Source organism: Adiantum capillus-veneris, chromosome 12 (genome assembly GCF_014529385.1).
Source record: "Adiantum capillus-veneris isolate H3 chromosome 12, ASM1452938v2, whole genome shotgun sequence".
Lineage (NCBI taxonomy): Eukaryota > Viridiplantae > Streptophyta > Polypodiopsida > Polypodiales > Pteridaceae > Adiantum > Adiantum capillus-veneris.
This window is the reverse complement of record NC_140942.1, coordinates 70,838,045-70,851,322: the sequence shown is the minus strand read 5'-3', so window position 1 is coordinate 70,851,322 and position 13,278 is coordinate 70,838,045.

Sequence of the window (13,278 nt, the reverse complement as noted above, 5' to 3'; positions counted from 1 at the left end):
GATGGGAAGACCTTACCTTGGGACCACAACCATAGTATTAAAGATGGCCAATGGGTCTATTGTGAAACCTATCGGGATGCTAGAAGATCTCAAGATCAAGGTCTTTGGACAAAAAATAAGAAATACCTTCATTGTTATGGATTTCTCCAAGCACATTATGTCATTTGAGATGATCTTAGGACTTCCTTTTATGAGGGAAGCAAAAATGGTGCATGACTGGTCTAAAACCATCTCTACTTGCAATTCCAAGATTCTATCATTCGAATGGATCTTGAAACTGGTCACGCACATCCTCTAGGCAACAAATTTATAATTGATCATAGATCTGCCACCACAATTCACTCGAACCCATTGCAGTATTGTTACACATGTAAAGTGGACACTGATGTTGGGGAAGATTCTCCTTATATGGATGTTCTACATGGGATGATTGAGTCTGACAATGTGGATTGGGTCCACCTAGAATTGTAAGAGATATAAGAGGCGACGATATCAAGCAAATGTGCATGCTAGAATAAATGAAAAGAAATATAGACAGAGGTAGAGTAGGTCTACTCCCTAGAGGCACATGCAGAGATGAAAAACATGGATTCTTTTATATGCTCATGCTAGATGTTGATGAGGTGATGCCAAGACATGGGATTCCACCTATGGATGATAGGTATGTAGCCATCCCAGTGTCAGTGATGACACACCCATACATGAGGAGAAGTCTTGATGCTATAGTGCATGAAAATAACACTAAGGTGGGTGAAAGAGCCAAGATTCCACAAGTGAGCGTCATCTCATGTTTGATCACCTATTATTGTCAAGGCCCAACTTAGCAGCTATAGTGAAAGCATCTACAATAGGGATTGTGAGTCATGTGATGAATAACGCTAGCATAAAGCTTCATGGAGCCATGCAAACCATAGAGAGATGTCCACAGGATTTGCATGAAGGCTCTTGCGTGGATTTTCACGCTCGCTTGCCACTAGAGCCGATAGAGCTGCATGAAAATTGGGTGAGCGAATCAGTGGGTGTAGGTTAAGAGAGTCTCTCAGCTATTTTCGTGTACATACTAGTAGTTTAGCTAGTAGGATCCACTTATCGACACATTTTCCTTTAAGTGGGAGTTTTTTGGGATTAAAGATGGATGTGCCTTTGCCCAAGGCCGGACGTCCAATATCCGACTGCCCATTGACTCCACTAACCCATTCCTTGTGTACATTGTACAGTGAGGAGATATTGTGCTCTGCTCTATTCTCCACCCACATAGGCCTTTCCCTTGCACGCACACACTCGCATGGCTTCGCACCGCACCTCACGCTATTAAAATCAATTGAGCCAAGATTTCGGATGCAAAAGTCTAGGTCAACTTAAAAGGTAACTACTTCTTCTTGGTGTAACTATAAAAAAGAAATTGAAAAGGTTCCTCTAACATTGCACGTCAACGCCCGCCAATTATAGAGCCGTAGCGCAGAGAGAGAGAGAGAGAGAGAGAGAGAGAGAGAGAGAGAGAGAGAGAGAGAGAGAGAGAGAGAGAGAGATCATATTTCAAAGGCTGTGTAAATGACCATATAACAAGCTGATGAATAATATGCAAGGCAATGAGGTTGATTAGGATGGCCAGTTGTAAAGATCTGAAACGAAAGTGGGAGGCTTCTCACACAAGAAGAGCAAAACACTTATGTCATACAAAACATGGAGGGGACAACAAAATAGATGTTTTGAACCTGCACTCAAGAATTGTTATAGAAAGTTGTTTTTCTTGTCAAGTGTTACAGGGGGGCTCATGCTTTCTCCTCTTGCATTGGAAGATCACTTGTTCTTTCAAGTTAGTTTAATATATGTATTTGGCTAAGTATTATTTCAGAACCTAAGTATAAGAAATACCAAAAGTTGATCCTTAATATGTGCTAAATGTTTTTGATTCTGTTACAAAAAAAATTTCACACTAAATTTAGCATACGTACAAAATCTTTTTTTCTTGATTTTTCTTAGCATATTAATCTCTCTATATTTAAATTATCTCTCTCTCTCTCTCTCTCTCTCTCTCTCTCTCTCTCTCATTGTCTCTCCCGCAATGCATGTTTGCTTACACAAACATGCATGCACGAATGAATTGAGCGACGCTGACATGGATTAAAGAGGATGATGTGCATTAATTGAATGTAAGGAAGATGATGTAATAAGGCATAGGCAAAAGGGGTGGTGTGGGGAAGCATGCAGAGGCGAATATATGATTCACATCATCGTGGACGCTTCATTAAGCAAAATCAAATAGGATTTTAGTGGATATTTGTAAAGCTATAGTTAATCACCATGCTCTCTATGGGACTCTCAGTTTAAACTTCCACATTATGAAAAATCAAAAATTCAAAGAGATAATTTTACACCAAAAAACTTCAACCAAGGTATATAATAACTTGAAATGGCACCCCCCAAAATTGTACTAAGTGTTATTTTTTGAAGTATCACAACAAGATATAGCCATTGGGCATTACCAAATTTAGTTTCAATTAAATTTTGATAAAAAATCTAATTGTACCTTTAATTCTTTCTTGGTATCATGATTCAAGCGTCTTTGTTTTAATTTTGATGCAAAACATACTTTATGTTTGACACAATCATATAATCTTGAATCAAGTAGTTTGGTTTGATATTTTTCAAACTATGCAGTAGGTCTCCCAATCTCAAAAAAAATAAATTATTTTAAATGGATAGTGTGGATCTATTGGATGGTTGAACAATAAGGTGTAAGTTGAAAGGTATGGTTTGCATAAAATACAAGTAGAAAGAAAAAGGTGGAAAGTCGGCTCTCTTTCTCTCTCTTGTTTAAGACTAAGCATCCAACACCAACATACATTTCCTTAGACCCACCTTTCCAGCTACATTAGTGCTACACATAGCCTTGCTTGCTTCGCTATTTGCGAGTGCTTTGACTTTAATAGGTGTAGATGTGGTCCATAGTCTGTGATAACATGGTGTTCAAGGCCTCCAGATGGCACTCACATTAAGGTGTCCACACGCTGTGAGCGACTAACTTGCAGTATTTGAGTTTGTGATGGACAGTATGGTGATCCCGGATAGATAGGGGTGTTGGTGCAAGGAGTGCACATCAATTGCAAGATTTTAAGGGAAACAACCTGTTGTGGGTGCCTTCAGGGTGTGCATTGCATGAGAGGTGCAATGGTGGTCGGGATAGGAGGTAATTAAGGATAGCAGGTGAGTCCCAATGGCATACCATATGTAGGTAGAGAGGGCAAGAGGTCTTTCGTTGTATGCAAGGGGGATGAGGGCACCTTGTGGAAGAAGATGGATCGTGGTATGGTGAGTGATGTGAGGTGTTGGATGAGGGTATCGGAGGAGCATGTCATGTGGAGCCAAGGCATTTTATTTCTTTTGAAGCTAGTAGCGGTACGAGCTAGAAAAATTAATGACATTTTAGTTTTTTTTGAACCATTAGGAATACCTTTGAATATATATTTTTCAAACTACTCAGTATATCTTTATACAAAAAAGTATAGTAATAGATTCTACTAACATGTACACTCAAAGCAAGAGTATGAATAAAGACCATGATTCTTTTAAGAAAACAATAAATTTATAATCTCTAGTTGCCAACAGACTTGCAAATAGAAGTTCTGAAAAGACATATGTGGAAATGGCCAATTTTTCCCTAAGAGTGCATCATGTCTCATTACTACTAGTTGCCAACAGACTTGCAAATAGAAGTACTCAAAAGACACATGTGGATATGGCCAATTTTTCCCTAGGAGTGCATCATGTCTCACTACTACTAGTTGCCAACAGACTTGCAAATAGAAGTACTCAAAAGACACATGTGGAAATGGCCAATTTTTCCCTACGAGTGCATCATGTCTCATTACTAGCCAATAGGGGGTCCTACTGGCTATCCCGCTATTTTATCCATTTATTAGCAAGATTCCTTCTCTTATACCATATTTAATTCCTTCCTTATGGAACCTCATGTCCCATTATCTCTTTAAAAGGTACTATCGGAGAATTGAACTTGCACGGGCTTCTCCGAATGACATTGAGGTACATATCGTAGCCAACCCAACATCCGGGAGATGGTGCCAACCTGTCAAATTTCAAATATAAAAAAAGAGGATGAACATCATCCTTACATGTTAGTCCTCAGCTCCCCTACGTGCGACACTTGCATGAGCACCCTCCGCTCCTCCCTCAGCATAATGTCCATGTCCACTGCAAGTAATAGAGCAGAGGGCAAAGCCAGGGTTATTGTAGCTTTGGACTTTGGAACCACCTTCTCTTGCTTTGCTTACGCCAAGCCCTCCCAGCCAATGACAGAATATTCATTTTTTGGAAAGTAATTTCTTTTTTGGAATGGGTCCGACATACTAGCTCCTTTATTCTAGATGTACCGAATTTAAGAAAAAAATTACAATCATTAAGCTTTAAGGTTGTTTACTAAAAAATGCCTATGTTGCAAGCTAATGTGAAGATCTATGACAAAAGCCTTGATCTTGGCACATTCAAACTGTGCCAAAAGTATTTTATTTTGTATGGAACATCAATTCAAAGCATAGTAAATCCTCCAATAATATGAAGGGTGCATGTTCAATAGAGAAGTATTTGTCGCAATCAATTTAATCAACGAGAAAAAATTCTAGGTAGATGTTAGTTAATTCACAATGCACATGGAGTATATTACATAAAAAGTTCAAGTTGGTAGTTGTTTTCAAATAAACCTTACAAGAGAAGGCTCGTCATCCTTAGGCATTGTTGATATATGAGGCATTCCAACTCCTTGACAAGGCACTATATTAAACCAAGTTGGATGCCAAAGCATAGGTCTCACAACAAGAGTAAAACTTTACACTTGAAAATGTGTATGAGAGCTCACAAGACTATGGTTCAATCTATGTATCGAGAAAGCATGTTCTCATTACCAACGATCATCTGTATTGCCTTACATGATCACCATATCCAAGAATGGCTGGATGCTTAGGGTTTAAGTTAGTGTGTGTGGGGATCGGGGATCCCGTGCGGTGAGTGCAAGAGAGGGAAGGAGAGAAGGGGGAAGGGGATGAAGCAGACATAGGCTTTGGGTTAGTGGAGTAGGAAGTGAGAGTGCAAGTCAACTCTCACTTTCTCTCCCTATATTCATTAGAGAGAAAATATAGTTAGGGGTGGTTCCCATGACCACTCGGCCTACACCCCAACAACCTCCACTTGAAGGTCAGGGTGGCCAATAATGGTGTTAGTATAGTTAGTCTGTACAAAGTCGATGAACCATCGGCTAGGCTTCATCCTACACCCATAAGCTCTATGAGTGTGTAAACCGTTTCGAGGCTAAGCTCTTTGTGAGAGCATCTGCCGGGTTGTCATCAGTGTGAACCTTGACAAGATCAATCCGCTTGCCAGCCAATACATCTGGTATGACATGGTATATGACCTCTATGTGTTTTTACTTTGAGTGAAACACCGGATTCTTTGCCAAAGCAATGGCCCTCTGAATATCACAATGTAGTATTGGAACCTTGTGAATGCCTAAATCTAACCATATGGATTCCTTGCTGGCGTCAGACATGCAGCAACATACTCTGCCTCATTTATAGATGAAGACGTGCAGTCTTAGAGACACCATATCCAAGAGATAGATGCTCTAGCAAACATGAACACATAGCCAGATGTGGATCTTCTATTATCCACACAACCTGCATAATCTGCATCCGTGTAACCCACAATAGATGCATCACTGTTTCCAAAGAGTAAACACTTGCTAGTTGTACCCTTCAGGTATCTGAGGATTTTCTTCATTACTTCCCAATGCTTCTTGCAAGGGTTGGACATGTACCTACTAACCACTCCCACCGTATGTGCAATGTTTGGTCTTGTGGCTACCATAGTGTACATCAAACTGCCAATTGCTGAAGAATATGGCACTTTCGTCATTTCCTCTTTCTCAACATCTATCTTAGGAGAATCTTCCTTGTTGAGTTTTAAGTATGCTTGCATTAGGGTACTAAATGACTTCTCTCCTTGCATACTAAAATGTTGCAAGACCTTGTGGATGTACTTTTCTTGAGACAATTAAAGAATTCCATGTTGGCTATCTCTCTTGATGTGCATACCAAGAAAGTGATTGGCATTTCCCAAGTCTTCCATTGAAAACTGAGTGCTTAACATCTCCTTCAATTGATTGATCTCATCAATTGATTTTCTTGCGATAAGCATATTATCTACATACAAGATTAAGATGATTAAAGAACCATCGTTTAACTTTCTTGTGTATAAGCAGTGATCCTCTTGACTCCTTATGTAACCCTGAGACTGCATGAATTTGTTGAACTTTTGGTAACACTACCTTGAACCTTGCTTGAGGCCATAGAGTGCCTTTTTAACTCTACAAACCAATTTTGTCCTTGTTGGATTTTGAGTTTCACATACGAAACCCTCTAGCTGTTTCATGTAGACATCTTCATCTAGATCCCCATGAAGAAATGTTGTTTTCACGTCCATTTGGACAAGTTCCATGCCCTGGATAGCAACCAAACCAAGCTCAATGCAAAGTATAGTCATCTTGACTACTCGAGAGAAAATCTCGTCAAAATCCTCACCTTTTTGCTGCTTGAAACCCTTGGTAACTAGACGAGCCTTGTATCTAGGCTCGAGATCTTCCGTTGTATACTTCTTCTTGTATACCCACTTGCAAGGTAAATCATATTTTCCATGTGGTAGTTCAACCAAATCACTTGCCTGATTAGCCACAATCAAATTGTATTATGATTGCATATCCTGCTCCCACTTAATGCTATCATCCATCTGTATAGATTATTTTTAACAGGTTGACTCTCCAGCGTCAGTGACCAAAATATGGTGTATACCCGGCTTAAACCTCTCAGGGACACATGACACTCTCTCAGAGCATCTTGGTGCCTGACTGCTAGAATATGCTCTCTCTGGAGAAATCGTAGTATCTTGCATTTGAAGATTAGGTGCATCACTACTAAACTGAGTTGGTTCGGAGGCTACATCCTCAAATCGAACGCGTTTGTACTCAATTTCTATAATGGGCTTCTTGTGCATCTTTGAGTCATTGAAAATCACATGTGAGTTGCAGATGACTTTGCGGCTGAGTGCCAGAGATGATAGCCCATTTGCCCATAGCCAATAAAAATGCATTTGTGTGACCTAGGATCCAACTTGCAACAAAGTTCTTTGGACACATCTGCATATGCCTCACATCCAAACACACGTAAATTCTCATAGCTTGGCGTTTTTCCAATCCACAATTCCTCTAAAATCTTGAAATTCAAAGGAGAGCTAGGTAACCTATTGATAATATGCACTGATGTTAGAACAACTCCCCCCCAAAGGAGTAAGTTTTGCCATAGAAATCATAGAGATAACTCGCTTTTGAATCGTGTGATTCATTCTTTCAGCTATCCCATTCTGAGCAGGTGTGTATGGAGCAATAAACTACCTATGAATGCCTCTTCGATTGCAAAAATCCTTGAACTCCGTGGAGACAAATTCTCAACCCTCGCGGGGAATTTTTGGAACATAGAAAAGACTTCTTCCTTATGCTTAAGGAGATACACTCACACCTTTCTGGTAGAGTCATCTATGAACGTGAGAAAGTAGTTTGCCTCCCCCTAGAGTCTTATGTGGCATTGGACTACACAAACCACTGTGTACTAAGTCTAGAGGTTTGCCTAGTTTCTTATTCAATGGTGAAGATGTCAACCTAGTCTATTTGTTGTATAGACAATGCTTACACAATGGAAAATCCGTGTAATCTAACACAGGTAAGTAGCCAAAACACTGAAGTGTTTTCATTCCCTTCTAGCTAATATGCCCTAGCCGGCTATGCCACAACTCAATAGACGGCAACTTGGCAACATAAATAGAGTGTTTGTTGACACTTGTACAGGGATCTGTTTTACGACCTTCATGACAAGGTTGCTCTTGCGGATTAGCCAAGAACTATTACCAATTATTGTAGTGTAACCAAGGTCATCCAATTGCCCTATAGAAAGAAAACTCTTTGCCAGGACAAGGATCCTAAGGAGCAAGGCTCGACCTAGGGTGTCAGGGACCTGAGCTACGTGCTTGGACTGGACCAATCTGGACTGGGGATCCGTATTATAGCTAGGGCTGAGAGCCGGCCTATATATAGGGTGGTAGGGTGGTAGATCCGATATTTCAGTCTCCTAGGTCTTATACGGATGTCAAAGCTCAAGAACAGGGGAGCATGGAGGAGGAGCCTTTGCCTTGCATGGATTGAAGCGTCTCTCTCTCTCTCTCTCTCTCTCTCTCTCTCTCTCTCAGGGAGTGCTTGCATGACTAGGAGGAAGATGCTATCGAATGTGGGAGACAAGTCGACGATGACTATGGGAGCAAACCCTTGCACACAAGGGAGTATCGAGCTCGACCAACACAAAACTGCACAAGAGCTCGTTGCGAGTGTGCAGGTAAGAGCAGCAAGTGTCGTCACTGAAGTCAGGGCAAAGGCAGCTCCTACAGAGCGCAATCTTCTTCCTCCTCTCTCGTTTCATCGTTGGATCTAAAGCAGCAACAGGTTTCCCATGATTTTTTATTTTTAGCTTTTTGGGTTCCTAATTTGGGCCACCCACTTCACACTATATGAAGCCAGTCACACATTGGCAAGCGGTGACCAAGCCTGAGAACTCTAGAGGCCACCATTCAAGTGCCTTGGCACGACATTTGATAACAGTAGGCAACCGACAAGGTCATGGGTAGTTACACACTCATGCAAACTTTGAATGTCTTAAACTCATAAGGGCTTATCTCTACCAAGGAATGTAGATTAAGCCAGCATTTTTGACAGCACGACTATTCAAAAAAACCCATGATTATGGATTTTTGGGTCTAGAAAAGATCCAATTGTGAATATGATTCCAACTTGAGTGGATCTCCTATTTCATCTACAACACTAAAAGTATCTATACGAGTATAATTTTGGAGTAAAACCCAGCTCGTGATTACTAAATCACTTATTGAGTTGTGATGGTCAACACTAAGAACCTTCACACTTGCACTTTCAAGGAAAATAAGTCCACAAGCTGCGAAAGGTAGGACTAGGCAGGGCCAAGGGCCAGGAAGAACATGCAGTCAAGGGGGTCACTATGTTTAGCAGGCCAAGGGCCTTTATAGGGCATGGCTGTGTGGTCATGAGCATGCTCCAGTTCCCTCTATCTTACATAAGCATAAATGGGTATGAGCCACACTCACACGACGACCACTCAAGTTATGCTTGTTTTTTCTCTTTTTTACTTTTTGAAGCACCGTGCTTTGGCCGAATCCATAAGAAGAACACTATGCAAAGCAAAGTGCTTTGACAGACTTCATGTGAAGCAAGGCTTCTATTATGTGCCATGATATTATCCATTGACTTCAGATCCAGGATAATGGCACCTATCTTTGGCAGTAAGTGGATATAAGCTCACAGTTATGTTTGGCAACGATAAACTGTGATGTATCTATGCCAGTGAAATCATGCAAGGCACGTATGCCATCGCCTCCAAGCCGTCACTAAAGCCACTAGCTTTTTACAATATTTTTCTATGTGCATGCATGGTATGCTAGTACGGTGGGTTTCACTACATTATTTTTTACACTTTCGTAATAATATTAGCTACTCTATTCACGATGAGTTGAGACTACTGGATGGGCTTGTGATCATTGTATATGTATACAATGACGAGCACTTCACATCTTTGGCACTATGCACAAGGTGTAACTAATAAATTTGATGCTTCATTAAGATAGTTATAAGTAGGCATGGCCTTGCTATCTAGCCAGTCATTCATGGAAAGATATGCATAGATTAAGAGAGACTTCACGTAGGTAATCTCTGTTCATGTAGGAAGAAGCTTCCTTCACGACCTAGTTGTGGATAAGATTCTAGCTGAAGAAGATCTGTTGCTTAGTTGCAACATTGGTTATGTATCTACTAGGAGTGATATTTTCAGGGCATGACCCAACTAATACACAATCACTTCATAGGTGATGAGAGTCATGGTTTGACCTCAACATAATTATACTTTCAAGGAAAGAAGTTTGCAATTTGCCAAGGGATAGTAGACAAGTTCAACTTTCAAAGTTGATTTTCATCACTATTAGACACGATAGACTGCGTTGGTCATGGTCGGCTACTAGTTTGAGGTTTTCATGCAACGTCTAACCAAGGGGTTTGACAATGTTAGTTCTGACCAAGAGGTTTGGATTGCAAAGGCAACATCTAGGGTTATAGCCAAGGGGTTTAGATTGCCAAGGCAACCCCTTGGGTTACATGTGCAATACTACTTGCATTGCACTAATTTTCAATTAGTGATCCTAGGCATTTGTAGGCAAGAAATTTGGGAAGGTCCCTTTGACTACAAGTAAGTGAACACTATGTTCAACCTCCAGGACGCATCTGATTTGGTTCCATAGTTTTGAGTATGCTTTTTTTGATTTTTTTAAGTCGGATGAAGAAGCTTGAATACTTTCATCCATTTTTTCTCTTTAGAGACATAACAAGGTTATGCAAGAGCAAAGTATTTTGGACCATATTGTCCACTTTACATTGCTGCATTATGCAGTTTTGGCACATGTTGTCACATGGGATACAACAAGGTCTAGCAACTCAAGGAGTTCGGTTTAGCCAGTGTGGAGCAAAGCTAATGAGGGTCATCGTAGAGTGCTTGCAATTACCTCCACACACAAGTACATGTCGTACTTGAAGGATGTTCTTTTTTCAGACCTCCTTACATGAGACATATTCCACATGTGGAGAATATGAGTCTCTGGGACTGAAACTCGTGCCCACTATTTCAATTATATATTGAGACAAAGTCCTTAATTACTAGTCAAATCCGTTTTCTAGACCGTTTTCAGCACGACGTATCAAGAACTATTTCAGTGGCCAGAAATTGTCGGATACTCAGAACGACTTGTTAAGGTACAAGTGATGCTAAACAATTTAACGGATGGTTGTTTATGCATACAACAAGGCTATGAACTGTTAATGAGAATGTTTCATTGTTTATACGTAGAAGTGATTTATATTTCACCTTCTATCATGGTTCAAACGTTTCAGTAAGGCTTGCAAATGATTGTAGTACATAGTCTTTAGTTCTTTCTTGAACTATTTACACTCCTTTTTCATGTGTGCTTCGAGCATCACATTCATCATAAGTATTGCCAAGTATGATCATGGATATGCAGGTTCTGATCTGTTTTTGGTAAGTGCATGCACACTAGATGTTATGAGCCCTAGTGTTTAGCAAAGGCTGATTTGGAGCAGCATGCATATTCATCACATTAGTTGCTTATAAAGCATTTTGCACTTTATGTTCAATATCTTTATGAGATTAATTTTGGATATACCAATCACCAATAGAGGTCATGGCTCGATTTGGATGCTTGTGGATCTTTCAAGTTAACCAAGATGGTCATTCAAGACGTTGTTAATTCCTCAACAATGTTGTACGACATTGTGCTCCCCGTTTACCAATTATTTGGAAAGACTGTCTGTAAACCATTGGAAAACACACCTCAGTTTTGTCAGTTATCCAAAGAAGATAACCAGATTACAAAGTGTAATCTTGTGCTAAAGGATATGTGAAGTGCATACATTAGCACCAAATAGTTCAATTAAAAAGCATGTATTGCTCTAGTTGGAGTTTGCTTACCTTTTGTTAAAGCATGTTCACGACTAGGTTTAGTCTCTTCATGTTTAAGTCGAGTTCTCAACCTTGAACACTAGTTATGGTGGGGTTGTTTACAGCCGAAAATTGAGAACAAGTCAGGACTTATATTTTGTTGATAAGTTACGTCAACCAGTAATTTTCATGGAAAGTGAAAAGAGGTACTCTTTTGGGTGCATCTTTATTGTGATAACTCGTTTAGCATGCTCGTATGTGTTCTGAATGGAGTCTACACACTATGTTGGATAGAGCTGATAACACATGAGATTACAAATGGACAACAATGTGAAAAATCAAAGATATTACTCTTTGTTTCATTGAACCTCCTACTGAAGAGTGTTCCGATCAAGCGAGCAGCTGGATCCATGAAGGATTCCAGGATGGAAAACATTAGTGTATCACCGCTCTTGTTTTTGAGGAAGAAAATGCTTCTCCAAGGGGGGAGTAATGTCAGGCAAGGATCCTTAGGAGTAAAGCTCAACCTAGGGGGTTAGGAACCCGAGTCAGGGGCTTGAACTAAACCAATGTGGAACGGGGATCCATATTATGGCTAAGGACCCAACCTATATATAGGGTGGTAGGGCGATGGATACACATCTCAGTCTCTTAAGTCTTGTGCTAAAGGATATGCGAAGAGCGTATGTTAGCACCAAGCAATCCAATTAGCTAGCATGTATCGCTCTAGTTGGAGTTTGCTTATCATAAGAAAAAGAATGTTTGGTTTGGTCTCTTCATGATTAAATCAAGTTCTCAACCTTGAACACTAGTTATGGTGGGGTTGTTTACTGATGCGGTAAGATAACAAGTCAAGGATTTATACCTTGCTAATGAGTTACGTCAGCCAGTTACTTTCATAGAAAATGAAATGAGGTACTCTTTTTGGTGCATCTTAGTTGTGACGACTTGTTTAGCATGCTCATGTGGTCTCTAAATGGAGTTTACATACTATGTTGGTTATGGACCGGTTACACAAGAGGTTGAAAAAGGACAATAATGTAGAAGATCAAGATTCTCTTCTTGATTTTATCGAGCCTCCTACTAAACCGTGTTCCAGTAAAACGAATAGCTGGATCCATGTAGGATGCCACTGTGGAAAACATTAGTGTTCTTAAGAAGATACAACCACTTTTGTTTTGGAGGACGAAAACACTTTTCCAAAGGGGGAGCAATGTAATGCCAAGGGCCGACTGCCAGTGGAGAGGGGATCCTAGGCCAAGAGGGCTATAAAGGGAGGTTGGACGGAGGATCTAGGACGACAGTTCCAAGGTTTCTCACATTACACAATTATAGACCCATTTGTTTGGTTTGGCATATGTTGTCACAAGGGAACTCAAGGAGATCGGTTTAGCTAGTGTGGAGTAAGGATAATGAGGGTCCCTTTAGCAAAGGCCATCCCTGCTTCTGTTGGATTTGCAACTTGTGGTTTTTTCTCTCTTATGCTTGTCTCATCATCCGGTTGAACACCGATAACATTGCTAAGATGTAACGTTTGCCTTTTTTAAAGGCATAGCAAGTTTATCTATTGGCAATATGAAATAGTCCTATTCGTCTCCTCCTTTGTTATTGAAAGATCCAACTAGTGAGCCAAAAG